Source organism: Podarcis bocagei (assembly GCF_964188305.1).
Source record: "Podarcis bocagei genome assembly, chromosome: W".
Classification (NCBI taxonomy): Eukaryota; Metazoa; Chordata; class Lepidosauria; order Squamata; family Lacertidae; genus Podarcis; species Podarcis bocagei.
The window spans coordinates 52,013,315-52,031,016 of NC_138131.1; the positions used below are offsets into that span (position 1 = coordinate 52,013,315).

The following is a 17,702-nucleotide window of genomic DNA, read 5'->3' on the forward strand; positions in this document are numbered from 1 at the left end:
GTGTTCCCCGTATAATATTGGACTTTCTGGGCATGAGCCCTCCGCAGGTCTGCCTGCTTGCCCACCACCGCTCCAGCGCACCTCGAGGCAGCTTCTTCCCCTGTTCCATGGTCATTCTGTCAGGTCCTGGCACCTTTGAGGCTGATGGTAAGGCTCTTTTAATCTCAGCAGCCGTCATGGGTTCCCATAAAGATGTTATGACATCCCTCCTGGGGCCAGGGCTGGGTGAGCAGTCCAGAGCCCTGGTCATTAGCTTTTCCCAGTACGGAAAGAGGCTCGCGTCATTTTCTATTGACACGTTCCTGTTCTTATCAAGAGCCCACTTAATACATTTAGTGGGACTCTTATGCCATAGATGTTGGAACTTGGCATACTGCTCTCGCCTCTTCCGCCTATTGGACGTCTGTTGTTCTTGGCTACTTCGTTCCCCTCTCTGCACCCTCCAGGGTCACGTACCCTGCATGCCCCGCACAACCAGGGACAGCTCTTCGTACATGTCGGTGAGCATCCTCGACCCGACGGTGGGACTCAGCCTTTCCAATCGCACGAGGTGTTCCGTGGTGGCTGGCATCCTGGGGAGCTGCTGCAGGTGTTGTATTAGCCTGTCACGCCACTGGGTATTCAAAGCTTCCACCTCAGATTGAGGGGCTGGTCTGTCTACCACCTCCAGTTGTTCCTGGGTATACGTCACAACCAATTCCCGATAGGCCTGCTGGTGCCTATGGGCTTTAATCGCCTCCGCTGTTCTCTCTGGGAATTTCTCCATCAGGGCTAGGTTCATATGGCATGAGCCGAGGTGAGGAATCTGGCCTCCTCTCTGGCCAGCAGTGCTGTTTCCTCAGGGGTCCATCTCCTTTTCACCTGATGCGTGTTCTGTTGCACGTCATACCAATCTGGGTGGGCTCGTCGGTGATGGACACCGCACCTGGTCTTGGTGTTAAAGGCTCTCTCGCAACCTGGGTGTTCGCATACGAAAACTGGGTGTTCCACCGCAGGAACTACACCAGGCCCAGCAGCACGGGAGCTGCTCCTCACCCGGGTGGTTCGGTCAGATGACCCGCCACCTCTCTTTGCATTGCTGCAAGGATTCATATCCGCTAGGGATCTGGGTGAGGATGAGCTGAACCTCTCTGACAATGACCCAGAGGTTCAGATTAAGCCTTCCCTGTTGGCTGCCTAAAGATGTTGCCGCCTAAAGACGTTGCCCGACTCTCACCACGAGGAGGTAGGGATAGGCACATGGAAAAGACCGCGAAGATCGATAAGTATAACATCACAGATCATCAGCTGCCATTTTCCTTAAGAGAGTCATAGTTACTCCCGCCATAGGTAGGTAGTAGTAGGTAGGGACAGTGGGAATCTCGTTCATCCATTCATGCACGTCACTAATTAGATCATGAGGCATTTGGCTATTTATTTTTTATTTTTTTATCATCATCGGGGCGCCACGCCCCTCAGACATTACTTCTGTTTAGCTGCAGAAGTACGGATTTTATTTTCTAGCAGACCTGTGCCGGCCTGGGCAATTTCCTGGGCGCTCACAAACCAGCACTGAAAGTGGCCGTAGTCCTATTAAAGACCGTGTGCGCATACAGGCCACCAATCAACACCCGTGACGAGAGGACCCTAAGGTCTTGTTTCCAGACAATACCCAGGGCTAGCAGGTCCTCTGCCGAGCGGTCACTCCACACACCCCTGCAGGAGAGCGTTGCAGATGTGGTGCTCAGGTCTTCCACTTGGTAGCGCTCTTTTACCAACTCCAGGAGACTGGTGTTCCCTGCTGTCAGGGTTGCTTCCAGATCCTAGCTCACAGAGGATCACGCTAGCCAGCGATCATTAATTAAAAGTCTTTATTGAGTTACAGTTTCCATTCTCAAGCTGCTGCGTGCAACTCTACGTCTTATGCTTAGATCGGCGAAGCTTCGTCTGAATCTCCGCCCCTTGTGCACCAATTTAATATCCTATCCCTGCTCCACCTTTTCCGCCTGACTGTTCTTCTCTGGGTCCCTCTGCCCCCCGGGGTCTCTTCCTTCCGGGATTCCTCTGACGCGGACCCCCCGGACCCTCCTATCTCCTTGCGCCGGGCTTTAGGACCTGGCTCTCTCTCCGGGCTGCCTACTGCGCCACCTTCCTGTGCATTTGAACTTGGCGCGCGCGCCCAACCCTCCACCTTCCGTCTAACCGTCTCTTCGCTCCCCGATGGAGGTGTGGCCACTCCTGACTCATGCCCTCCCCCCTGTTGTGAGCTGCCAGCGCTTGATCCCTGGCTCCCTTCCTCTTCCCTACTCTCTGGCGGTGACGCTGGTCCCGATTTCCAACTGCTCTCCTCTGAGTCCCCTCTGGCTCTATCTCCCTGGGGTGTCCCCCTAGTCTCCCCCCTTGCCCTGGCCACTGGTGCTCCTTTCTGTGAATCTTCTGATTCACTGGAAAGACTCGGAGATCTCGGGTCGTCGTCATCACTCATCTTTTCTTCTGCCTCCTCCCCCTCGCTCTCTGTTTCCTCCCTTGCCCTTGCCTCTGCTCCTGAACCCCTGACACCTGCGTAATACTGGACTTTTTGGGCATGAGCCCTCCGCAGGTCCGCCTGCTTGCCCACCACTTGGGCATCGACTATGAATGTGGTTCGTCCAATACTCGCTACTATGTCGGGTTTCCTCAAACCTGCTGATGTTCGAAAGTGAGGCTCTAAATCCACGTGATACCCCTGTCTCCGAAGTCCTTTAGCGATATATTTCACTACAGCATCATGCCGGCGGACCCTAGCCGCATGAGACCTGTAGCAGACTTGGAGAACGTGGTTCAGAGTTTCGGGCGCCTGGCACCCGCCACGACATAGCCGGTCAGCTCTCCGCCCCCTGGCCAAGCGGGACCTGGTCGGAAGCGCATTAATGCGCATCCGTATGGAGTTGCGATAGTCCCTGCCCGACAGGAACTTTGTGCAGCCGTAGACCCAGTTGTGCTGGCTACGGGTTTTCCCAGACTCCTTCAATGCACAGCCATCCACCGATTGGTACAGGAGACTGGCCCATCGGCGTTCTTGTGCCTGAGCTGTAAACAGGCAATTTCCCCTCTCTAGTAGCCGCCCCTCTACCAGAGAGAGCTCCCGCCTCAGAAAGGTCCCAGATGTAGACTGCTCCGTCCTTAACAGTGGCAGTCGTAGGAGCTGATCCCTACGAAGTCGTGGTATCATCCAGCGCATCGCCGGAATTCCTAGGCCTCCGTCACCGACCTTAGTGTGGAAGTACGCCACAGGCGTACTATCCGGGAGACCTAGCCACTTTCTCACTGCCGTCCTCACACAGCGGTCTACTCTATTGAGCAGACCCACCGTGGTCGAGCCCATCGAGAGCTGGTGGTACAGCGACGGCAGGAGGACGGTCCGCAAGCCAAACATCCGTTGCTGGGGCTTCAAGGGAGCTTTGCCGATGGTGTCCAGGAGCTCCTTAAGGTGGTCCAGAGGCCGAGTTGCCATACGTCCCTCTGGCGTGAAGGGCACGCCCAGGTAGCGCCACTGGTCCGACCGCTTAAGAGCTTGCAACGGTCTGTTGTTGCAGGTGAAAACCTGCCGCGGGTTCACCACCGTTTTCTTCTCCTTGGGGACGACTTCCAAGGATACTGTCAAGCTCTTCCCGGAGTTTACAGTGAGGCCACATAGTGCAAGGCGTCCAGCCACTATGTCGATGGTAGTTTGTTTGTTTGTTTGTTTGTTTGTTTTCTTCTTTTTATTTATTTATTTATTTAATTTAAATTCATCATTAATACGCATATACCAGCATACAAGCATACATTTCATACAATCCTTAAAAATGTCGATGGTAGTTTGTAGCCCTACTGGTGTGGATGCCACCAACACCAGGTCGTCAGCAAAGGCTACGCCGTTCACTGTCACGCCGTCTCCCAGGTCGGCCCCTACCTCCTTCGGTATCTTCCGAAGGAGGCGGTCCATGATCATGTTAAATATACAGGGCGACATGGGATCGCCCTGCTTCACCCCACACCTGGGGTGAAATTCCTGGGAGGGCGCGCCACCGCACAAAGGTACGGTGGTACTCCGGTCATAGACATCACTTATATAGTGTGTCTTTGGGTCGGGGACCCCCATCATCTGAAGGGTCTCTGTGATGGTATTATGGGCCACAGAGTCCAACGCTTTCGCCACGTCCAGGGAAGCTAAATACAACGACTTCGATCGTTGCTTATGGTATTGAAGTACCATATCCAGGAGGAAGATCTTTTCGGAACACCCATCGAACTGCTGGGAGGCCCATTGTCTAGGGTCTAGGTCGACTTCCCTAGTCAACCGCGTGGCCAGGACCTTATGGAAGACTCTGGTCAGTACTGGGGACACAGTTATAGGGCGGAAGTCCCCTGGATCTTGGGCAAGATCTTTCTTGGGAATCAGTGTTGTTCGAGCCCCCAGCAACGACTGGGGGCATTTCCCACATACCATTATTAGGTTGAAGAGCCGCTCCAGCGCACCTAGAGGCAGCTTCTTCACCTGTTCCACGGTCATTCTGTCAGGTCCTGGCGCTGTCGAGCCCGATGGCATGGCTCTCTTTATCTCAGCAGCAGTCATGGGTTCCCATAAAGATGTTATAACATCCCTCCTGGGGCCAGGGCCGGGTGAGCAGTCCGGAGCCCTGGTCATTAGCTTTTCCCAGTACGGAAAGAGGCTCGCACTGTTCTCAATTGGCACGTTTCTGTTCTTATCCAGAGCCCACTTAATGCATTTAGTGGGACTCTTATGCCAGAGGTGTTGGAATTTGGCATATTGCTCTCACCTCATCCGCCTTTTGGACGTCTGTTGTTGTTCCTGGCTACTTCGTTCCCCTCTCTGCGCCCTCCAGGGCCGCGTACCCTGCATGCCCCGCACAACCAGGGACAGCTCTTCGTACACATTGGTGAACGTCCTCGACCAGACGGTGGCACTCAGCCTTTCCAACCGCACGAGGTGTTCCGTGGTGGTTGGCATCCTGGGGAGCTGCTGCAGATGTTGTATTAGCCTGTCCCACCACTGGGTATTCGAAGCTTCCACCTCAGTTTGAGGGGCCGGTCCGCTTGCCGCCTCTAGCTGTTCCTGGGTATACGTCACAACCAGTTCCTGGTAGGCCTGCTGGCACCTATGGGCTTTCATAGCCTCTGCTGTTCTCTCTGGGAACTTCTCCATCAGGGCTAGGTTCATATGGCGTGCCCCCGATGTTAGGAGTCTTGCCTCCTCTCTGGCCAGCAGTGCTGTTTCCTCAGGGGTACATCTCCTCTTCACCTGATGCGTATTTTGTTGCGCGTCATACCAGTCTGGGTGGGCTCGTCGGTGATGAACACCGCGTCCGGTCTTGGTGGTAAAGGCCCTCTCGCAACCTGGGTGTTCGCATACAAATACTGGCTGTTCCACCGCAGGAACTACACCAGGCCCAGCAGCACGGGAGCTGCTCCTCACCCGGGTGGTCCAGTCAGATGACCCGCCACCTCTCTTTGTGGTATTACCACAAGGATTCATTCCTACTACGGATCTGGGTGAGGGTGAACTGAACCTCTCTGGCAGTGGCCCAGAGGTTCAGAGTAAGCCTTCCCTGTTAGCCGCCTAGAGACGTTGCCCCCTAAAGACGTTGCCCGACTCTCACCATGAGGAGGTAGGGATAGGCACATGGAAAAGACCGCCGAAGATCGATCAATTTAACATCACAGATCATCAGCTGCCATTTTCCTTGAGAGTCATAGTTACTCCCGCCGTTTACCCACGCTTCATTGAATTTCTTCATTGAATTTCTTCACTTTGACATTCAGACCACTGGGCAGAAATCACATCCCGTCAATACCCGCTGCGGGCCTTCGTGATGCTTTGTTTTAATTAAACAGTCGGATTCCCCTGGTCCGCACCAGTTCTAAGTCAACTGCTAGGCACCGACCGAGGCGGGACAAGGCATTAGGATATTATTATTTTTTTGAAAAAAAGATTGTTTGGGGGGATGACTAGTTTATTTTGTATTATGTTGTGTTTTGTAGCACTAGTTTTTAATCCTGCTCTCTTCTATCTGTTTGGATGGAGGCTGTTTGTTTGACAATGCTGTAAGCATACAGCATACAGCCCTCTGATCACAACCCATGGTGATGGAGCCTGGAGATATTTCTTTCCTATTATTCCTAAAGGCAACAGTTCTTTTATGATCACTCCATGGCAGTCTTACTGAAGTGACATGTAACTTGCACTTTCTGTTGCACAGTGTCTGTAGACTACTGTAACACCCTTGTATTGCTTCAGGGTCTCAGATGTATGGCATCCACCTCTGCAGAGTCTGTCAAGTCTTCTGCCTCTGGCTAGACATTTTCATACTGGGAGCACATTTATCCAGGGATTTATGGAATTAAAGTAATCCCTTCCTGACAGAAAACACGTGCAACCATGCCTCTTGGTTTGGTGTTTTTTATTCTTCTTCTAACCTCCACCATCAATGTGCTCCCCTGCTTCATCAATCCATCTTTCACTCAGGGCCCCTGTTGTATGCAGGAAGCTTCCTCTGTTACTGAAGTGATGTTCCATTACCTTCAGTTCCTTTGCCAGGAAGTTCCCAGCTAAGGACTGCTCGCCGACCTGCTTAAAGGCAATTTATGAAGGTGCTCTCTATGCAGGCTCCCTATGCTCCATCTCAGCCATTGCAAACAGGGACCTCCATCATTTACCTTGATGTGAAACTACGCCACAAGTCTGGATGCCGGGAGACCAAGCCAGGTTCTAATTGTCCTTGAGCAGTGGTCCATGCAGGTAAGCATTTGCACCCCTCCAACTCTAACGACAGCTGGTTGTAAAAGTAGGGTAGGACCACAGTCTGTAGTCTGAACACCCTGTGTTGGGGTTTCAGGGAACCCTTCCTCAAGATTTCCCTTGCAGCCTCTTAAGGGGTTGGATTGCCATTCTTCTCTTAGTGGTGAATGGGATCCTAAGCTATTTCCATTTGCCTGACCTCTTTAGTGCCATTTTAGCATTGACCACCACTTTCTTTTGGGGACGTTCTCCAGGGAGACCATTAGGCACTTCTGGTATTGATGGTAAGCCCACATAGTGCCAGATGTTCCACCACTACGTGAGGGCTGTGAGGTTGGATACTCAGCTCTTCAAAGGAGCTGCTGTTTTTCCTAGCAGCAGGTATCATGCATTGGAACCACATAATGCATGAATGGATTATAGAATAGTAGAGTAAATCTGATCCTCCATGCTCTGCAATAATTTTCCTACCAGGCTGGGAGAAGATCAACTGCACACCACTGAAGTTCTGAGCCCAGCTTGGACAAGGCGATGATGTGCCCAGAGTAATAATACCTTTATTGTCATTATATAACCTGTGTACAATGAAATGAAACAAGCCTCCTCCCCCAAACACTCAATCTTGTTGCACTCTGTGTGCTTATCAAACAACACACCACCTCGCAAGTCAATTTTGCTATGTTATTTTCTATTCAGCAGCCTAACAGCCCACAGATAGAAGCAATTTTTTAGCCTGTTGGTACGACTGATTATACTTCTATATCTCCTGCCCGAGGGTAGAAGATTTTCCAAGTGAGGTCCTCACTAAGGTAAACTCCCAGGAATTTAAAGCAGGGGACTCTCTCCACACAGCACCCCTCCCCAATATACAATGGGGCAGGTTCCCCTCTCTTCCTCCGGAAGTCTAACAGCATCTCCTTTGTCTTTATTTAGGTGCAAGTTATTCTCTGAGCACCTAACCAATATTTGTTTGTTCATTAATTGGCTGCCACTGGAGTGGATATTGAGACTGGTCCTAGGTTTCCTCTGCTGGCTGTATCCATACCTGTGCCAGAATGTTCCTGTACTTCACATGGATGTGGAGCTTGGTGGTCATGAATTCTCACCGGGGCAGCAGAAGTTTCTGCCATGACTGGACTTATTGTTTGGCAGCAAACAGTGACCCATATAATGTTGGATCTGCACGCAGACAACCAGAACACGGACATGGAGGCTTTTGTGATATTTCAAGCTGTTAAATAAAAATGATTTGTGTATTAGAATATATATTTCAGATATGTCTAGCTAAATAAGATTGTGCATGCTTTATATCAAGGTTGTGCCAAGGTAGCCTGATTGGAGCATGAATCGTGGAGGACCATGGTCCAGGGGTGGTTCCAGGGACTTGCAGGGGGCGGCACCACTTACTGGTGATTTTTGTTATAACTATCAGATTGCTTCATTGCATATTTTTACATTGCTGTTGTGGGTTTTTGTTGCAAGCTGAGTAACAGATTCACCGCATAACTCCACTCCTTCTAGACCCCGAGGAACTTGCGGAAGATTGGGCGTGTAGATTGTTAGGGTTATCTTGAAGGGGTGGGTTGTGTTGAACCAAAGGTGAACTGTTCTGGAAGCTCTGCAAACACCATTTTGGTAGTCAAGATAACCCCATAATTAATAGGTAGTTGTTGTAGTGATGAGCTCCTGGAAGCTAATTGGCTTGTTTTGATGCTATCCTTAACTGGGGGCTTCGGGTGCATGGAGTCCAGAAAGAGGAGCTAGCTGTCAGACTTTGGTATTTGCCACCTATGCCCTCATCTGGTCAAGTGGAGTGATGGGAAGTCCTGGCCGAAGTGAAGAATGCTGCTTTGTGTATACAGATGTATGAAAGTTTGCTTGGGTGCAGACAAGCCAACTCCTTGCTGAGGTGTCTGTCCTGCAACTGTAAAGGGTGGGAGGCCTGGCAGACTGATTTGCTGTAATAAAGCTTTTAATAAAGCACTAGAACTGATCACTTTGTAGTTTGACTTCCTTCTGTGGTACGCCTGCACCCAACAACTCCCACAAGACCTCCTTTGGATCTGCAGTGCAGAACATCATGTGGGATGTAAAGACAGGAGCAGTCAATGACAACATTCCTAGAGTGTACATGTTAGAAACATGGGGAGGGATGTCTGTCCAGCAAGCAGGTAAACTTCCTGGGGACGGACTTCCTCCGCATGTGACCAGAGGTGGGTGTGGCCTCACCTGTGCAGGTAATGACAAAAGCACAGGGCAGGCAGCCATCTCTCTCTCTCTGCCATCACCTTTCGAAGAAGCAGGATGCCCTCTTGGCTCTCAGCCAAGAGAGGAGAGGGCTATCTTCCTATAAGATAGATTCTAAGTGTATTTTACCTTTTTAAGCCTGTCTGCCGTCTGGGATCATATTGTGAACAGATCGTGAGTAAACTCTTTTATACTTTTATAAAGACTGTGTTGTGTCTTGTATTTTAAGAGGGAACAAAGGGGAAATTACCAGAGTCATTATTATAGAGGTTCTAGCGAACCTGTGCACACGTTACCGTTGCGAACTTAAAGGGGAATGTCTATAAACTCTGCTGATATTTTGGGAACTTGTTAGCACAAGTTGGATAAGGATATAATTAGTCAATATATCCTCTCCTGCACCCCAGAACATTCCCACAAAGGGTTAGTGGCCCCAGTATTGCATATTTCTGCGTATTTTTGAAGGATTGCATTGGATTGTGATTTTGAGTTGAGTAGTATTTTTCTGAGTTAACTTCCTGGTAAGCACATGGTCCTTTGTTCCATTGTGCAGTGGGGATTAAGTAACCCCCCCTTCCCTCAGAGTTCACAGTGACCCAAGGCAGTGAAGAATTGTTTTGTATTTTGATATTTTTGAGATTTTGATTTTAAAATTTTGAGAAATTTTGAGAAATTTTGAAGAATTTTCAAATTTTGGATTTTAAGATGATTAGAGCAGCTTTTGATAGTGATGCAAAGCTAGGAATGCCTGTGCTGAATGAGTACAATTTCATGCACTGGAAGCAGCGCTTGATAGCGTGTTTAGATTATAAGCACATTTTGGAAGCTTTAAAGCCTCAACCTACGGGATCGTCTGAGGAAGATTTAGCCAAGATAAGTGCTTGGAAACGCATGAACAGCGAAGCTAGACACATAATTTTGAGTGGACTTCGTGATGAGCAGCTATCATTAATAAATAGTACAGATGATGCATCTCAAATCTTAAGAGATATTGAGCGTGTGTATGGAGAATCTAGCATAAACTGCTTCAGAAACTTGGTGTGTAAATTAACCAGATTGAGGATGAATTCAAAAGAGGAATTCACAGAGCACATCAACAAGTTTACTGAGATTATTCAAAGAATTGATCTGACTCCCAAAGCTTTTGATGAGGATACAAAGATAGCATTTTTGTTATCATCACTTGGACCACGCTTTAGCGCATTTGTAAGTTTGATGGCTCATAAACAAGGTCTGACTTTTAAAGACTTGATTGGTTATTTAAAGGAAGAATGCAGAGATAGAGCTGAATCTCCAGTGAGAAATGCTAGAAGCAAGGACAGCAGTTATGCATCTAGGCAATGTACGAAGTCGAAAGAGATGCCTAAGAAAGTGATTTGTTTCAATTGTAACAAAGAAGGACACATTGCAAAGAACTGCAGAGCTCCTAAAGCCAAGAAACCCCACCCCTTTCAGCCAAAAGGGGAAAAGAAGGGGAAATGTGAATGCACATGGTTACTGCAAGAAAGGAATTTAGCTGTCCAGAATCATGAAAATAAACGGATTTTAGATTCAGGTGCTAGTTCGCATTTTTCATATAAAAAGGACTATTTTAATGAGATTAATGAGATAAATGATGAAGAAGGATCTGAAATTGAGATTGCAGATGGCAACATTGTTAAAGCAAAAGGTGCAGGTTCCATGAGCCTGAAATGCAATATAAACAATGAATGCATTGAGAACACAATCTCTAGAGTTTTGTACGTTCCAGAGCTGAGCTGCAATTTAATCAGCGTGTCCACTTTGGACAAGAAAGGTTTCCAGGTCACATTTGGAAATGGAGAATGTAAAGTGACAAGAAATGGCAAGGTGTTTGCTCAAGCAAAGCTAATAAATGGTGTATATGAGCTTGATCTTTCAGAGAACCAGTCTGCAAAAGTGGCACATTCCAGCCAGAAGGATGAAGCAGATCTGGACCTATGGCACAGAAGGCTAGGACACAGGGACACCAGCGTCATTCTGGATCTACAGAAAAGAAATCTTGTAAGAGGTTTGCAGGTAAAGCAGAGCAACAAAGCTCCAGCAAAGTGCATAAGCTGTATTACTGAGAAGGCTATAAAACCTTCATTTCCACGTTGTGCAGAGCAAAGAAGCAACAAAGTGCTTGACATAGTGCACGCTGATATATGTGGACCCATGAATGTTCCCTCACTGGGAAAGAATAGATATATTTTAATATTTCTGGATGACTTTTCAAGATTTTGTGTTGTATATTTCCTCAAAGAGAAGAGTGAGACAGTGGACAAGCTCCAGGAATACATTGCCATGGTCAAGAATAAATTCCAGAGAGCTCCAGCTGTGTTAATGAGCGACAATGGAGGTGAGTACTGCTCAAATGAAATGCAGGCTCTCCTGGCCAAGGAAGGAATTGCACATGTAACCACAATTCCTTACACACCACAGCAGAATGCCATAGCTGAGAGAAAGTTTAGGTCCATTATGGACATGACAAGGTGCATGCTAAAGGATGCACGTTTGCCACAAAAGCTGTGGGCCGAAGGAGTGTACACGTCGGTCTATTTGCAGAATAGACTGCCAACTAAAGGTGCAGAGCGCACACCATTTGAACTTTGGCATGGGAAAGCTCCCAATCTGTCGCACATACGTGTGTTTGGAAGTCCGTGTTACTTCCACGTGCCCAAGGAACACAGACACAAGCTTGACTCCAGGGCAAAAGCAGGTATCCTTGTAGGATATGCTTCTGGAGGCAAAGGATACAGAATTATGGACTTACAAACTGGTAAGACAAACGCATACCATGCGGTTTATTTTGATGAATATGGAAAAGTAGACACTAAGAACACTGTTGTGGATTCTTCAGATGAGTCAGAAAGGACTCAAGAGTTTGTATATTTCCCTTTTGAGACCCCACAAAGTAATTATCTGCCTTCGAGTGTTACAGCGCCCCCTACAGGCGACGCACCAGAAGACGCAGAGGACCAGAACCCTGGCGGCACCAGAGATGAAGATGAGGACTCAGATGGGGACATGCCTGCGTTGGAGGAGGATGAGGAAGCTGATGCGGTCACAGAACCAGAAGTCAGACACTCATCCAGAACCAACAAAGGTGTCCCACCAGTACGGTTGTCCTACCTTGCAGGGTCGGCGTTTCCACAGGAACCTTCCATTTGGGAAGAGATACAGGAGATGCCAGCTGCAGAAGCCAGTCTCTGGAGGAAGGCCGCGCAGGAGGAGATGGATGCACTGCATCAGAACAAGACCTGGACACTCACTGAGCTGCCTCCCGGTAAGAAGGCCATTGGCAGTAAATGGGTTTTCAAGGTTAAGAAGGGGTCAGAAGGAGAAGTGCAGCGCTACAAAGCTAGACTTGTGGCACAGGGATTTTCACAGCATTTTGGTGAAGACTATGATGAAGTTTTTGCACCAACTGTGAGGTACAGCAGCGTAAGAATGCTTTTAAGCATTGCAGCCTCCAAGAAAATGAGGGTGAATCACATAGACATTGCTACCGCTTTTCTACATGGGCAGATTTCAGAGGAAATTTACATGAAACAGCCCAAGGGTTTTGTAAAACCACATGAGGCACATCTAGTGTGCAAACTGCAGAAAGGACTTTATGGACTTAAACAGGCTGCCAGAGCCTGGAACCAGAAGTTGCATAAAATGCTGACGCAACTTGGGTACAAGCAAGGCGACGCTGACAAGTGCTTGTACAGTAAGTCAAATAATGGACAATTCTCATATATCCTAGCATTTGTTGATGACCTGATTATTGCCACAGCAAGTGAGAAAGACTATACACAGATAGTAAAACACCTTAGCAAGGAGGTGGAGGTCAAGGAGCTAGGAGATGTCCAGTACTACCTCGGGATCCAGGTGGAAAGAGAAGAGGACGGCTCATTTCTTCTCAGCCAAAGACAGAAGATCCACGAGCTAATTGAGCACATGCAGATGCAAGACGCACATCCAGTTGCTACACCGATGGCTACTGACTTCCTGAAGAATCAGCAGGATTCGAAGCAGTTGCCAGACAACAATGACTACAGGTCGGCGATTGGTAAACTTTTGTATTTAGTTACCACATGTAGACCTGACTTAGCTAATGCTGTGGGGATTCTTAGCAGAAAAGTGAATTCTCCCACTGAGCATGATTGGGCAGGTGTAAAGAGGGTGGTGCGATATTTGAAGGGTACCATGAATTGTAAATTAAGGTTACCAGCTGTCAGAGACCCTAAGTTGGTTGGGTATACTGATGCTGATTGGGCTGGGGATAATGCTGATTATAAATCAACAAGTGGTCATGTTTTCATGTTTGGGGATGGACCTGTTTCATGGGGCAGTTATAAACAGAGTTGTGTAGCATTATCTTCCACAGAATCAGAATACGTTGCAGCAACAGAAGCCTGCAGAGAGATTGCCTGGCTTGATCAACTCATAAAGGACTTTGGGTTGGTGAGAAAAGGGCCTGTCAGCTTGCTAGAGGACAATCAAAGTTGCCTGAAGCTGACGCAGAGTGAGAAGTTCCTGGCCAGAACAAAACACATTGGGGTTAAATACCACTACATACGCCAGATGATCCAGGATGGACTTGTGGAGCTATCCTACTGCAGCACCCAAGAGATGACTGCTGACATCCTGACGAAACCCCTACCAAGAGAGAGTTTCCAGAATCTACGTGTCAAGCTGGGACTCTGGGTGGTTGAATAAAGTTGTTTATGTTTTGCATATGTTGTATTGCTTGAGAAGGGGTATGTGGGATGTAAAGACAGGAGCAGTCAATGACAACATTCCTAGAGTGTACATGTTAGAAACATGGGGAGGGATGTCTGTCCAGCAAGCAGGTAAACTTCCTGGGGACGGACTTCCTCCGCATGTGACCAGAGGTGGGTGTGGCCTCACCTGTGCAGGTAATGACAAAAGCACAGGGCAGGCAGCCATCTCTCTCTCTCTGCCATCACCTTTCGAAGAAGCAGGATGCCCTCTTGGCTCTCAGCCAAGAGAGGAGAGGGCTATCTTCCTATAAGATAGATTCTAAGTGTATTTTACCTTTTTAAGCCTGTCTGCCGTCTGGGATCATATTGTGAACAGATCGTGAGTAAACTCTTTTATACTTTTATAAAGACTGTGTTGTGTCTTGTATTTTAAGAGGGAACAAAGGGGAAATTACCAGAGTCATTATTATAGAGGTTCTAGCGAACCTGTGCACACGTTACCGTTGCGAACTTAAAGGGGAATGTCTAGAAACTCTGCTGATATTTTGGGAACTTGTTAGCACAAGTTGGATAAGGATATAATTAGTCAATATATCCTCTCCTGCACCCCAGAACATTCCCACACATCATACCAGGCAGCCTTTGGCTCTGGGTAGACTGGGTTGTTGATCCCCTTCAGGTAGATCACAAAGCTCTTCAGTATACCCAGTGGAGAACTGAAGGCTGTCAGCTGTCATGTCTACCAGCTGGAGTGAGAAAGCACCCAGTGCTGAACTCTGCACATGCCCCAAATTGGTAAGACTTTCTTTACGAAAAGGTTCAGCCTTGCTGGTATCCTCTACATATTCACAACCAGCACCCACCTTCCGGCATGTTGGTGGTCTGGTCACGAGTGGAGCGGGCTGGGGACGGTGGCGCCTGGGAGCTGCAGTTCCTCGCCCAGGAGAGGTTCTGGTTGGCATCCGCTGCCCACCTGCACCAGCCCTCCTCAAAGAAGCATGAGAGGAAGGTCTCTGGGGGAGAAAGGCAGGTGACCTCCCCCCCCTTCCGGTGGTGCCCACATCCCCTGGCCTCGAATGCCCCCCGGCTGCTCACTGCAACCCCGTTCATCGCCATCGCCACAGTCCTTGGTGCCATCACAATGGTGGGCAGGGGTCACGCAGCCGCTTGGCAGGCATGGGTGCTCCTCTGGGGCACAGCTCTGGGGACCTGGAAATGTTGGGATGGTGATTGGGGAGCCTCCAAGCCCAGAGGCAGTCTATCTGGTTGGCTGCGTTAGGGGGAGGCGGAAAAGAAAACCTTACTTTGGGGGCCACAGTTTCTGAACTGCACATCGTCCAGCGCCATGCTCACCACCGAGGAAAAGGTCACCTGTGGAGAGGCAGGCAGCGCTCTTGACATGCTCCGGCGAAGGAGCCGGCCGGCGAGAGCGAGGAGCCCAAGACCCACCTGGAAAGCACACGGGACTCTTCTGGTGGAGGCCAGCAGGGGGCGCCAGGCGCCAGAGGATGAGGCGGAGCTTCGCCATGGCTCAGCTCCAATGTGAAGCTCCCGTTGAGTCCTGCAGGGGAAGGGTGAGGGTCTGGGGGTCATCTAGTCTGACTCGGCATGGATTGCGGATTGCCATCTGGTCTCAGCCGCTCTCGTTTTTATCAGTCCCCAAAAGGGGACGGGAAGCAGGGCCCCAGTAAATGTCATGATAAGAATGATCAGGATGGTATTTCTTCACGCCAACCCCAGCAGGCGGGTCGGTAGTCTAGAAATCAATCAATAAAAATTATATGATACGACGCGTACTGCAGTTTAGAAACGTATTATGTGATATTGATACGGAACTATGAGAACCGGGCCAGGGGGCATTTCCTCCACCACACCGGGGAAAAGGCCAAGTGGGGGGCTCTGGGCCTGTTGGATTTCTGAACTCCATTGCCCCAAGCTTACCTGTCTCGGCCATGCTGTACCAGGCGCGGAGCTCACAACCTGAGGCCACGGCACTCGGGGTCGGGGAGTGGAGTCGGGCAGGGGCGGCAGGCGGCTTGGCTCACTGCTCCAAGGAGCTCATGTACCAGCCTGGGGGGAGGTCGGGGGGGGGGGGGCGCCAGGTCAAAGGGGTGCTCTAACTGCTAAGCAATGCTTCCCCTCCCTTCAAATGAAGTATATTTACCCGTGTCGGTGCCCAGCGTGTGGACGAGGGGGGGTTGGCGCTGCGCGCCCAGCCTCCACCATGCCCTGGGCGCCACCGATACCCGGAGTGCCTGCCTGTCTACCCTTCCCCCAGGCAGACCGGGCAGGAGCCTGTCCCTTGGTTTAGGAGTGCCAAGCGGCAGGCAGGCAGGCAGGCAGGCAGGCAGGCAGGCAGGCAGGATGGTTGTCCCCTGCCTGCCTGCCTGCCTGCCTTCCCCCAGGTAGACCATGCAGGAGCCTGTCCCTTTGTCCCGCTGAACTCCTAATGGTTACATCTATTTTGACTCATCCAGCATGATGTTGGATGCTCCCATTTTCTTCCAGAAGCAGCCTGCTCTTTATCAGCGATATAGTGTTTAGGGCAGTGTTTCCCAACCTTTTTTGGGCAAAGGCACACTTGTTTCATGAAAAAAATCTCGAGGCACACCACCATTACAGCCCCGTGACGTCAGCGCGCAGCGTCACGCCGGGAGGGACATGAATTGCTAGCAAACTACATAATCACCTCCTTGAGGGCTGGCTCATCTTTTCCGAAGGCAGAACCCCATTAATTAACAGGACAGACTCACACCATAGCCAAGACGAGGAGGGAAAACCTCAGTCATGCACAGTCATGCACATGTGGGGGCTAAATGAGGACGAAGACCGGGCAGAGAGCAGGGTTCAAATCACCCCACCTGGCCAGGACAATCTCTGGGTGCTCCCTTGGGCCACTCGCCTGACCCACCTCGCAGGGCTGTTGTTGCGAGGATAACACGGGGAGAACCATGCGCGCCCCAGGGAGCTCCTTGGAGGAGAAAGCGGGCGATGAATGCAATGCACGAAATATATGAGAGGCGACCAGGTTTTGCAGGTGAGGGGCCGCCGCCAGCCTCCGCTTCCAACACCCAGCGCAATAACGCCGAAGTTTCCCCCTGGGCTCGGCTCGGGGAGCAGCGCTTTCCCCCCCCCGGCCCCCATTCGCCCTCCCGGCTCTCTCTGCCGCCTACTGGGGACCCCCCTCACCTGCCAAGTCCGGAGCGCCGGTGGAAGTTGCATGCATGCATGCAGGGCGCCGCGTTGCCATTGCATTGCACTGCACTCCATGCAATGCCTGCACGCATGCATTGCCTTGCACGCCCGCCAAGGGGTCTCCCCGTGGTCCGATGCGTCCCCTCCGGCGCGGATGCAGCATTGCAAAAATAAAAAACCCCCGACGCAGCCCTACCTGGGGGGCAGCCTCCGCCGCTCCGCCTCCGCGGGGATCCCCGGGCTCCATCCTGCTGCCCGATCTCCGCGGGGGCGCAGGCAGGCTGCTCGGCGTCTGCGCGGAAGAGCCCCTGCCCGCCCGGCCGCCGCTGCTGCGCTCATTCCATGGCCGGGAGAAGAGCGCTTCAAACAAAACGCCCGGCCCGCCAGGCCACGCTGGGAAACGTAGTTCGCGCACCCCGCGCGGGCGCGGAGCCCAAGGGTGAGGGGACTATGGATCCCGGCAGCCCCCGCGCCGGGGACGGAGGGGGAGAGGCCGGGTGCAGGGATGGAGGGACGGGTGGGCGAGCGAGTGAGTGAGTGGCAGCCGCCAAGCCTTGGCCGAGAGCCAGGAAGGGCCTCCCCGGAGGAGGAGGAGGAGGGAGGCGCAGAGCGGGAGGGAGGGAACCCCAGGGGTCATCTAGTGACGGCGCCCCAATCAAAAATTTGACTAAAAAAAAAATCTTTCAAATTTTTTAATTTTTCCCGCGGCACACCAGGCAACATCTCGCGGCACACTAGTGTGCCGCGGAACAGTGGTTGGGAAACACTGGTCTAGGGGTCCATTCTTT

At 50.6% G+C, this 17,702-nt stretch overlaps 1 long non-coding RNA gene across 1 annotated transcript; it reads right to left on the bottom strand.

Annotated features, from left to right (window-relative positions):
* Positions 1-15,241: 15,241 nt before the first annotated feature.
* LOC308577884 lies at positions 15,242-15,906 on the bottom strand. Its single transcript, XR_014003749.1, has 3 exons — positions 15,884-15,906; positions 15,661-15,789; positions 15,242-15,280 (listed from the first exon to the last, which is right to left on the bottom strand). It is a non-coding gene; the product is annotated as an uncharacterized lncRNA (long non-coding RNA).
* Between the last annotated feature and the right edge of the window lie 1,796 nt (positions 15,907-17,702).